Raw genomic sequence first — 10,728 nt, 5'->3', positions numbered from 1 at the left:
TAATTTGCAAGCTTTTGGGCACGCACACCCTTCCTCAGGCATAGGAGAATGCAAAGATTGTAAAATTTCTCCCAGGTGGAAATGAACATTCATATTTCACAGGAAAGCTGAAGGTATTGTAAGACTTCCTGGTTAGAATAGTTCATTTTGTGCAAATTAGGCTCAGATAAAAGTTAGAACAGTCTATTTACCTTGATGTTGTCTGGTATCATAAGGGGTGTTGAATTATGTTTCCTTATTTTCCAACATCGAGGTGAATAGACTGTTCTAACTTATCTGAGACTAATTTGCATAAAATGAACTACAATATTCCAAACAGGAAATCTTACAATACCTTCAGTTCTCCTGTGAAATATCAATTTTCATTTCCATCTAGTAGAAATTGTACATTCTCCTATGGAAGGGTGAATGTGCCCAAAAGCTTGCAAATAAAGATTTTTTCTGCAAGCTATCAGCAGCATTGGTAAGGATTTGCAGTGGTGAGTTTGGAGAATTCATCGGTTACCTCAGCAGGCAGAGAGTGGCCCAGGAGACCCTATCCAGTCCTACAGAGTAAGCAAAATGTCTTGGGACCAATGTCCCAGGGCCAGCACCAGTGGGGCCCAAAGTGGGGCACAGGCTGGCAGGGGTGCGTGGAGCTAGGCTGGGTTGTACCAGCAGGGAGCAGGGAGCTAGCCTGGCTCCAGAGCCCCTGCCAGCTGGGACCCTGCACTCCTGCCACTTTGCTCGGCAGACCCCGTGCTCCCACTGGCTCCCACCCCTGCTCTCACCCAGTGCCCCCCAGCCTTGTGGTACAGGCAGGGGGCAGAGCACACCCCCAAACCTCTGCTCACCAGCAGGTAAGAAGCTGGTGCTGAGCGTGGGGAAAAGCGGCCCCTCACCTGCCCCATGGTGCCCTGCGTTGCAGCCCGTGTAGGGCTGTCTGGAGCAGGCACAGGGAACCCCAGGCAGGCTGCGAATGGCTGCAGCACGGGGCAGTGGCCATGAGGCGGGTGAGGGACCACTTTTCCCCGTACTCAGCACCAGCTTGTAACCTGCCCCACTGCCAGCCTGGCAGTGGGGCCGGGTTACAAGGTGCTCCTGAATGTGGGGTGAGGGGAGAAAGTAGCCCCTCCCTGCCCCATGGCTAGCACCCCATGCTGCAGCCACTCGTAGCTGGCCTGGGGCTGCCTGTGCCTGCTCTGGACAGCCCCGCATGGGCTGCGAGTGGCTGCAGTGTGGGGCGCCAGCCATGGGGCAGGCAAGGGGCTGCTTTTCTCCGCACAGGGAAGGAGCTCAGGGAAAAGCTGAGAGTGGGGTGGGGGAAGCGGCTCCTCCCCTGCCCCACGCCCGGTGCCCCACGCTGCAGGTGTCTTCCTTGCCTGGGGTCCCTCCCCCCCACTTACCTTATCATTTTTGACAGAACCAAGGGCAGAGAAATATTAATTTTCCAAATTTTTTTAGGGGCCCCATGGACCATATTTTGCCCACCCCTGTATTAAAGCAACTCTAATCTACCTCAAATAGGCATTTGAAAAGGCATCTCTTTAATCCATTATCATTTGAATCTATTACAATCTTTTGCCTGAGCATAGACATGGAGGGACATAATACAAACCTTTGTGAAACCTCAGGATGTCACTTACATTTTCTACATTTCAGTGCTTTAAAGACAAGTAGGCCATTTCTAAAGGCTAATCTCAAATTAAATAAAGGGGTAAAATCCCTACCTTGATGAACACAAGTAGGATCTACACACAGGAATCATCTCACTGACCTCAATGGTATGGGGTTAAATGAGTAAGACAAACCTGGGTTTGCAAATAAAGCAATTTATATTACAAAGTGTAGTATGAAAATACAGGTAGTTTTCACATTCAATGTAAAGGTCATTTCCAGATTCAACTTGCAAACCCTTAAAACATTAGGTTATGTCCGTAAATGGTATACCCAGTGAATGTGTTGGGTAACACAGCCTAACACAGACAGACCCTGAGACAAGGGATTTTTGCATTTTTATGTCTCTGCAAAGAATGCCTTCTTCTTCATACCACAGAAGTGGTAAAAATATATCCTGTAGATACTTTGTAGATTGCTAATTGGTTTAAATCTCCCTGTCAGCCTCAGAGAACTATTTTTCATAGAAAAGTAGGCCTGGAAGGGACCTCAGGAGGTCTAGTCCAAACCCTTGCTCAAGGCAGGATCTTCCCTATTTAAACCATCCTATTCAAGTGTTTAAGTTAGTCTTAAAGCTGCACAAACAACTCTTGCACAACTACCAGGTACAATGCCTGAAAAGACCAAAAAGACCCTACCATTTATGGACATAACCTAATGTTTTGAAGGGTTTGCAAGTTGAATCTGGAAATGACCTTTACACTGAATGTGAAAACTAACTGTATTTTCATACTACACTTTGTAATATAAATTGCTTTATTTGCAAACCCAGGTTTGTCTTACTCATTTAAGCCCATACCATTGAAATCAGTGATCATAACCTAGCCAGGTGTGGAACTCTGCTTCACTTCCAGGTTTTTAAAGTATCAAAAAGAGAACTGGCACACCCTCATCAAAATCCCTAGCCTTGGCTGCAGCCAATACCCAACGCTTCTAAGGAAACAGGAGGGAAAAAAGCCCTATGCCTGTAGCAACAGACAGGAAAATTTCCTTCCTGGCCTTATGTGGCAACCAGCAAAACCCAGGAGCATGGGAAAACTAAGCACCCTCCTCTCTCTGTTGCAACCTGGAGACTGCAAGCTCAGCTCCACATATCACAACACATATCCTAACTGGAAAGTCAGAGCATCCCTTTCTGTCATCCTATACCTTCCATATACTTGTTTCATAACCAAGCCAGTTGTGGAGCTCTGCTTCATTCTCCTGCTGCTGAACATTGTTCTATTTTCTACCTGCTGCGGGCTGCAGAGATCTTCTTGTGATCTTCAAGCGATACATATTTTGGGAGGAGGGACGGGGGCAGGAGAAGGGGGGAATTCCTGGTCTTCTACCTGTTGCTCTTCACAGCCCACTCCAGAAATCGCTACTCCTAAATCATCCCTAAACAATGCTTACCCAACCTCTTCCTGCAAACCTCCAATGAAAGAGATTCTACAATTTTGCGAGGCAGTCTATCTCACTGTCTTAACAATTGACAAGTTTTTCCTGCTATCCAAAGCTTTCATCCATACAGTCTCACAAATCTCAGTTCTCTACCGTAACATTATTCAATTATATAAAATCACTGGGACAGCAATATATGGAAACACTCAGCTCTCTATCCTTCTTGTCACCATCTTATATGAAAACTATATTTGACTGAGACTTGTCTATTCTGTAACTTCAACTGTCCTTGAGGGAGTCTTCCCTGAAATTGCTAAAAAGTCCCAACAGATATGTGAACATTAACAAATGTCTTAAGAGCTACAGTGAGTCATGTCCTACTGAAGACAATGCTGTCCAAAAATTTGATGTATTCATCACCCATCAGTATATAACTTAAGACTGAAATTGATAAAGCTCCAAGTGGTATGAGAAATTTGGAAACAGGCCAGTGTGAACGCAACCCCAATGGAAAGCTCCATATTTGGCACTGGGCTCATTATTTTGTAAAAGATAGCAAAGCAAATCCCTCTTTCTAGATATCAGCAGGATTTTTTTGAAAATAGTGCTACTTTTCTTTATGTTTGAATTGGCTTATTATAACCTCTACATTTGCCATCATAAACAGATAGCTTTGGAATCAAGCCTAAAGCCAGTCTTTTTAAAAAAGAAAAAAAAAATCTGTTCCTGGTTTGAAAAGCAAGAAAATTCATGCCTTACTAATTTATCCTTGTTTTAGAAAGAGCATGAAACAATCCACTTATCTGGCCCCAGGGACTTCTAGAGTCTGCTTTAGACACCAGCACCAAAAAGTCATCCTTTCAATGGATCCTTATCAGGGAGGGATGTAAGTATGTATTAAGTGTAATTGGGTGATCTGTTACAAGGAAAAAACCCAAACTACTATCTCCACAACATGTAACTGTTCAGTTTCATGGCAGTTATTCATTCTTGGCATGGCTAAGTGTATGGACTATCACTAATACTGGTACAAATGGAAAGGCTTTGGAATACAAAATAGATACAGCATGACAAAAGATACACAAGCAGAAACACTGCTTACTATCCTGGACTAGTAAAGGGTAACATATGGTGGGCCAGAGAAACGCTGGCATCTTCAACACGTAATAGATAAATCTCTTATTAAAAGATGTTTGCTGTAGGCAGCAGGAAGTGGAAGCTGGAGGAGACAGGGGGACTCTAAACGCTCTGGTAGTTCCAGGGTGGGGAGGCAGCGATAGCAGCAGCAGCAGACAATGGAGAGCAGTAGTGATGGCCTGGGTAGCCAGCACCTGGACCCATGGGTAAAGTGCAGGGAGCCAGGTAGATGAAGGTGACAGGAGCCCGGGAGCAAAGAGTTAACCACTTGCATTTGGCTCACAGGCTACCAGCTGGACAGGCCTGCTGTAGAGGACAAAAGATCAGAGGTAGCAGATCGAAGTACTTATGCTCTTCTCACATGTGGTTTCTTACCTAAGACCAGTGAAACCTGGAAAAGGATCCTCTGCATTTTCCTTTTAACTTGAAACAAAACAGAATGTTGTGCATGATCCATTTTCCCTGTAATGGTCAGGAAACCATTATGGTTACAAATCCCAAAAAAGGGGGTAAGTATTAGTGAAATCTTTCTTATCCCCTGCCTTTCTGTCTAAGTACATGTAATCTGGCTATAGTAACTAGGCTGGGGGTGCTAGCAGTTGTAATGATCAATATCTTCCTCTCTCCCCTTCCTTCCAAACAACTCTTCTGTTCATTATCCTTTCCACCCAGCTAAAGCCCCAACGGTGAAGAAGGGAGTAGAGGAAGCAGAGGGGGAATAGACCCTAAAGACATTTTTAGAAGATAATAAGTAGCCTTCAACATTATGCCACATTTTCCAGAAGAGAAGCAACCTTCCCTCACCTTCATGAAAAGCTATGATGCTTTGGGATTGACGGTGTGCTATAATATATACAATATATACAATAAATAATGGGGGAGGGGGGGACAGAAACACTAGGAGCAACACAGGTGCAGAACCCAGAGGCAGCTAGATTAAAAGTTCCCTCATGACTCCTGCAGCTCTATGCTCACCAAAGGACTTCTCTACAACCTGTCCTGCAGCATGCCTGCTGAAGTCCTACACTTTGTAGGTTTCTCCTAGCCTTGGCAGATCCTGTAGTACTTTTGGCTCCCAGATTTCCAGCCATCCTATTTTGAAGTATCTGCCCACACTCACACTGGATCTATACATTGATTTCCGAGTTCAAAGTTTGCCTCTCTTTCACCTCTTTAAAGACTGCAAGAGCTATTACGGACCTGAGCAGAACTGGCCTGGAGGATGATAATAGCTACAATCAAGACATCCACAACACACACTTCCTTCATTTGCCCTGAACACTGGAACTGCCTTAATCCTAGTAGTTGGGATGACTGAGGTTCTCATTGCAACTGGACAGATACTACCGCATCACAAATTCCTGTTTAGACAAACACTGCACACAAAGGCAATGATTCTCTGCTTTTCATTAAGATTCAATGGGCCACTAATCATTAAAGTATAACATATAGGCAACCCCTGCTTAACATGGTTTCAGTTAGTGCTATTTCACTATAGCACTCATTTAGAATTGATACCTGATTCCGCTGAGTGCTCAGCCAGTTTCACTATAGTGCTCAGTGGAATCAGAGTTTCTGTAGGTGGGCAGGCAGGGAGAAGTGGTGGCGGTGGCAGCAGCAATGGGAAGGTGAGTGAGTGGCAGTGAGTGGGTGGGCAGGCATGAGGGCCCAAGGCGGGATGGCAGAAGCACAGGTCTGGGCTGTCATGTGGTGCCAGAGCAGGTGGGGGTTGCAGCCAATTGGCTGCAAAAGAGGGGAGGAGCGCGGGGTCCAAGCCGGTGCCCAAGGCCAGGGCCGGCAGGGGCCCGCACCCGGGGTGGGGGGCAGGAGCATAAAGCCTGTGCTGGTGTGTGGGGTCCATGCCATGGCTGGTGGAAGCCCACACTCAGAGCAGGGCGGCAGGAGCACTGGTGCCTGGGCTGGAGCAGGTAGGGGGGTGGGGAGAAGCAGTGGCAACAGAGGCAAGTAGCACGGGGCCTGCACTGCTGCCTGGGGCCAGGGCCGGCAGGGGCCAGGGCCCAGAGCAGGGCGGCAGGAGTGTGGGGCCCACATCAGTGCCCGGCAGCAGGGGCCGGTGCCCAGAGTGGGGCAGCAGTAGTGCCAGTGCCCGGGCTGGCAAGTGGGGCCAGAAAGGCTGGTGGGCAGGAGAGGGGGTGGGGAGAGAAGCAGTAGTGAGAAGCAGCAAGGGGGGGCCAGGCATGAGCATGGGACCCATGCCAGTGCCCGGGGCCCAGAGCAGGGTAGCAGGAGCACAGACCAGGGCTGGTATGTAGGGCTGGAGTGCCAGCAGGTGGCCAGGGGAGTGGGGAGATGCGGCCACAGGGCAGGCAGTAACCAATTAATCTCTACTTACATTCATTGCTACGGGGAAATGGGATTCGCTTAGCACGGTTCCACTTAATGCTCAGTTTTTCCTGGAACCAGTTAAGAGCGCTAAGTGAGGGCTGCCTGAACAAAAATTCTCTCTGAACAGAGCATGAAATTATAGCGCTTGGCATGAAAAGAGCAAAGCTCTTCTGTGGTAGGTAAGAACCAGATCAACACTTAGGTACATATGGATGAAATCAGTTATGCAGCCAATGTTCTGTGGTGCACATTGACAATACTCAGCCCACAATATCCAGGTACAGGTTCATCTCCAGATAAATTATTTGTAGTCATAGCTTGCAGGTGAATTAAATCTCTTATGAAAGAAATACTACAAAAAGAAGAGGACACTGCTGGTTTTGAAAAAAAATTACTAGCAGACTCCATCTGACTTCTGGAGAAGGAAATGGTGGTGCCCCATTATAAAGACCCCAATAGATATGGAGAAAAAGATTGTTTTAATAGGACAGAACAAATGCAAGTCACATTACAGAATGGTAGACTCTATTCTGGAAAGGACCCACTCTACAAATGATTTAGAGATCCTTACAGACAATCACCTGAATGTTAACTCTCAGTGGGTGAACTGACACATGAAATTAATTCCACGCAATAAGCTCTGGCACAGTTCACACACACACACTCCCAGGCACAGTGTTTCCATGTGCACCCGGGACCACAGCACACTGAGCTGGGACAGAGCAACCTCACCTTGCAGGGGTCTGGGTGAGGGTCAGTCTGCCAGCCTAGGGCTGCTCCACTCCGGCTTAACACGCTGCAGGGGGCTGGCTGGGGCAGGAGGGTGCTCCAGTACAGGGCTAGATGGTAGGCATCCCTGCATTGGAGCACCCTCATGCCCCACCCAGCCAGCTCTGGTCAGTGTCTACACCTGTGTTGCAGTGGAATAAATAACTCCGCCATGAGACAGTACTTGTGCTGGGCAGTACTAGCCTATGGCAGAGTTAATTAGTTTACGTTGGTCTAATAGAACCACATGTGTAGACACTGACACTTTACTGTAGAGCTAATTAGCCCACCACAGTAAATATCTCTGTAGAGGCATCCAGTGTGTTACAAAAACAAACAAACAAAACTTAACAATCCTTGGGTGCACAAACACAGGAATGCTAAGCAGCACCAGGAAAATGTTCTCCACTCTGTAAGATGTAAGTGAAAATGTTACTGCAGTGCATTCAGTTCTGTTGTCCACACTTTAAATGAGATGAATAAGTTGTAGAGGATGCTGGGAGGAACTACAAAATGATTTGTATTTTGGAAAGTTTTACTTTTGGTGAAAAACTAAAGGAGCTTGATTTATACATGTTTTCAAGGATAAGGTTGAGAACTTGCACAGAGAGAAAATATCCAATCTTAAATGTTTATTTAGTTTGACTGACAAAGCTATTCTAAGCTCAGTGGCTTGAAAAGTCTGAGTTAGAAAACTAGCAAGATAAACGTTTTTAATAATGAGGACAATTAATAATTATTGCCAATTAACTGAGAAGTGTGGTAAATTCCTCATCACTGTCATTAGATTAAGAGGGATGCCTGTGTAAAGTAATCCTTATAGTACAGTCAAAGGTATGATGTACCCTCCATGCCCAAAAAGTTAGAAAGTTAGTTGGGATACTGACACTATTAAGGACGTAGCAGTAGGATCAAGCTGAATCACAATTTGTTAAACTGATACAAAAATCTAGTATTTTGTGGCTTTTGGTATGCTCACAGTATATTGTCATAACTATTTCTTAAAAAGATCTGTAAAATCCTTTGTTGAGTTTGTTATTCTTTTTTTATTATTTCTTATCTTAGGAAGAAAAGGCAGAAGATGTACAAAAAAGAGATAAAAATGTAGCTTTACTTATGGACAATTTGTACTTTTTGAGTCTGGTCTTACCTCTAGTGAAATCAAGTGGAGTATAACCACTGACTTCAGTGGAAATAGAAGTAGGATCTCAAGAGATGTATATGAACTTGAAAGTATGGAAGGGTCAAAATGCTCAAAGCCAGGGTTCTCAATATTTTTTTATGGGATGCACCACCTCTCATTACCAATACCATCTTCTGGATACCTGGATACCTTTTGGATTCCTTCATGAGCAAAACCTCCCTTTCCACTGGCAATTATATGACAGCCACTGAGCAACTACAGTTCAGGCTTTCAGGGGGAAATAGCATTAGGAGAGTATTTACATATTTTTAGTCGCTTTTAATGCAATTTACCAGCTGGAAACTGAGAGGACACACATCATATGACCAGCCAACTCTCAGTAGACCACCACTGAACATGCAGTTTGGGAACCTCTTTTGATTTCAGAAATACCAGGGCAAGGGTATGGCAATAATTCAACATATATATTTTCATTCACAAATAAATATGTCCCAAGAGACATAGCTGGGAGGGGGCAGGGAGGAAAGTGAAGGGACAGAAAATAATTTCTCTCTGGCTTCTTTCTATCCTGTTCTAGGCTGGATTTTTGAGGCCACATACTTCTCTCATTTCACCCAACCTTCACTTTAAAAACAAGAATCTGGGCAAAACACCCTAATGATTTTGCAATTAAAAAACCAAACAAACCATTACTAGAATGCCTCTTCTGTGGTAAAGTTCATGTGGAAAGTTGTTTTGTTTTAGTTCACCTGTATCAGGGCAAGTATTTATACGGTGTGACAGTGCCGTTGCTATGGTAATTACTCTTCACCGCTGGAAAGCAAAGCAATACTGCAGCAAAACCACAAACTGGCCTTACTATTCAAACGCCCGTCTTTTGCAGATGGAAACATGGCACATTGTTTTCCTCTTTCTGCTTTTATTAAACATATTCTGTTTTATTTCACTGCAGTGGGGGGAAGCAGGGGGGAGGCAACCATACCTTCCAGAATGTAACAATGTACTGGTAGAGGCAAACCACAGAAGCAAATAATAATAATAATAAAAAATGATGGGATCAAGACACAATCGAGCAATTATCTTTTCATGACTCACATGGATCCATCTGCCCGGATTCACTATGGAGCAATGATTGTTTGAAAAACAAAAACAAAATTGTGAATGGAAAGAACAGATGGCTTGTGCCAGCCCTTACTCAGGCAAAACTCCCCCTGAAGTGCCTGAAAAGAGAATTCTGCCCTCCTTTTCCCACTTGTCTAAACAAACAGAGAATGAAGTCGTCCATGACTTCAGGGAGAGTTTCATCTGGGGAAGGCATGAGTGTCACATTTATCCTTTCCAAGTGGACGGAGAGGCCCAGCTCCTTATGGATGCCTCCTCCTATTTGGAAGTCAGGATAAATACACACCTTGACAGACTAACAAAAGGAGAGCGAGAGAAACAGAGGGAACACAAGCTTTGGCGAACCCAAGTTCACCTCATCAGATGCCATCCTCCTACTCAGCTAAGGCCAGCCCCTGCCAGCAGACAGGCCCTGGACAGGCATTCAGAGTCACACAGGCAACAACAGCAGCAGGGCCCACTGCCCTCTCTCAGGGGCAGTGTCCGTGCGTGGTGGATCCAGGCACTGGGCTCACCTGCCTGCTCTACTACGTCCTCAGCAAGCCCCAGACCCCCAGCAGGAGGGTGGGAGAAGTGCCCGGGTGGGGGGACTTGAGAAACCGGTGCCCATTGCTTTGGGACAGGACCCCGAGCAGTGCTGCACTGGAGCAAAGGGGAGGGCGGCTCGCTGCCTCCAGGGCTGCATCCAGCCAGTGAGCAATGCACAGCAATCACCTTGGGCCGCGCAGAGACAGCGACACACACAGCCGGCAACACACACACGGACACATGCAGACACGGACATACAGAGACACACACAGACAGGGACACACAGAGACACGCAGAAACAGCAACAGACACAGATATACACGGATATACTCAACAGACACCGACACATATGCACGCACATGGACACACACGGACACAGAGAGAGGGGCACACAGAAGTCACACACACACGGACACCGACGCGGACACACAGGCAGACAGACGCGGACACGCCCTCCCGCGCCCCATCGCCGCGGGCCTGGCTGGGGGTGCGAGGCCGCTCACCTTGAGCCGGGGGCCGCTGCCGCAGCGCTGACCTTGCAGGAGAGCTCATGGCGGGCGGCGCTGGCCCGGCTGCAGGCAGAGCCGAGGCGGGAGCGACCGGGGGCCGAGCCCAGCGCGATGCACCCGGCGGGGCTGCCGCCC

General features: G+C 46.6%; 1 protein-coding gene across 1 annotated transcript in view; it reads right to left on the bottom strand.

The window, feature by feature from the left end:
* Positions 1 to 10,720, bottom strand: part of GPRIN3 (GPRIN family member 3) — an 89,189-nt gene extending 78,469 nt beyond the window's left edge. The window contains exon 1 of the mRNA XM_019526312.1: positions 10,588 to 10,720. The gene's annotated coding sequence lies outside the window, so the exon portion shown is untranslated. The remainder of the gene's footprint in view (positions 1 to 10,587) is intronic.
* Between the last annotated feature and the right edge of the window lie 8 nt (positions 10,721 to 10,728).

This window comes from Gavialis gangeticus, unplaced genomic scaffold (assembly GCF_001723915.1).
Source record: "Gavialis gangeticus isolate Ggan-Ray unplaced genomic scaffold, GavGan_comp1, whole genome shotgun sequence".
Taxonomy (NCBI): domain Eukaryota; kingdom Metazoa; phylum Chordata; order Crocodylia; family Gavialidae; genus Gavialis; species Gavialis gangeticus.
Note: the sequence above shows the minus strand (reverse complement) of the source record. Positions and strands in the feature narration are given on the sequence as shown.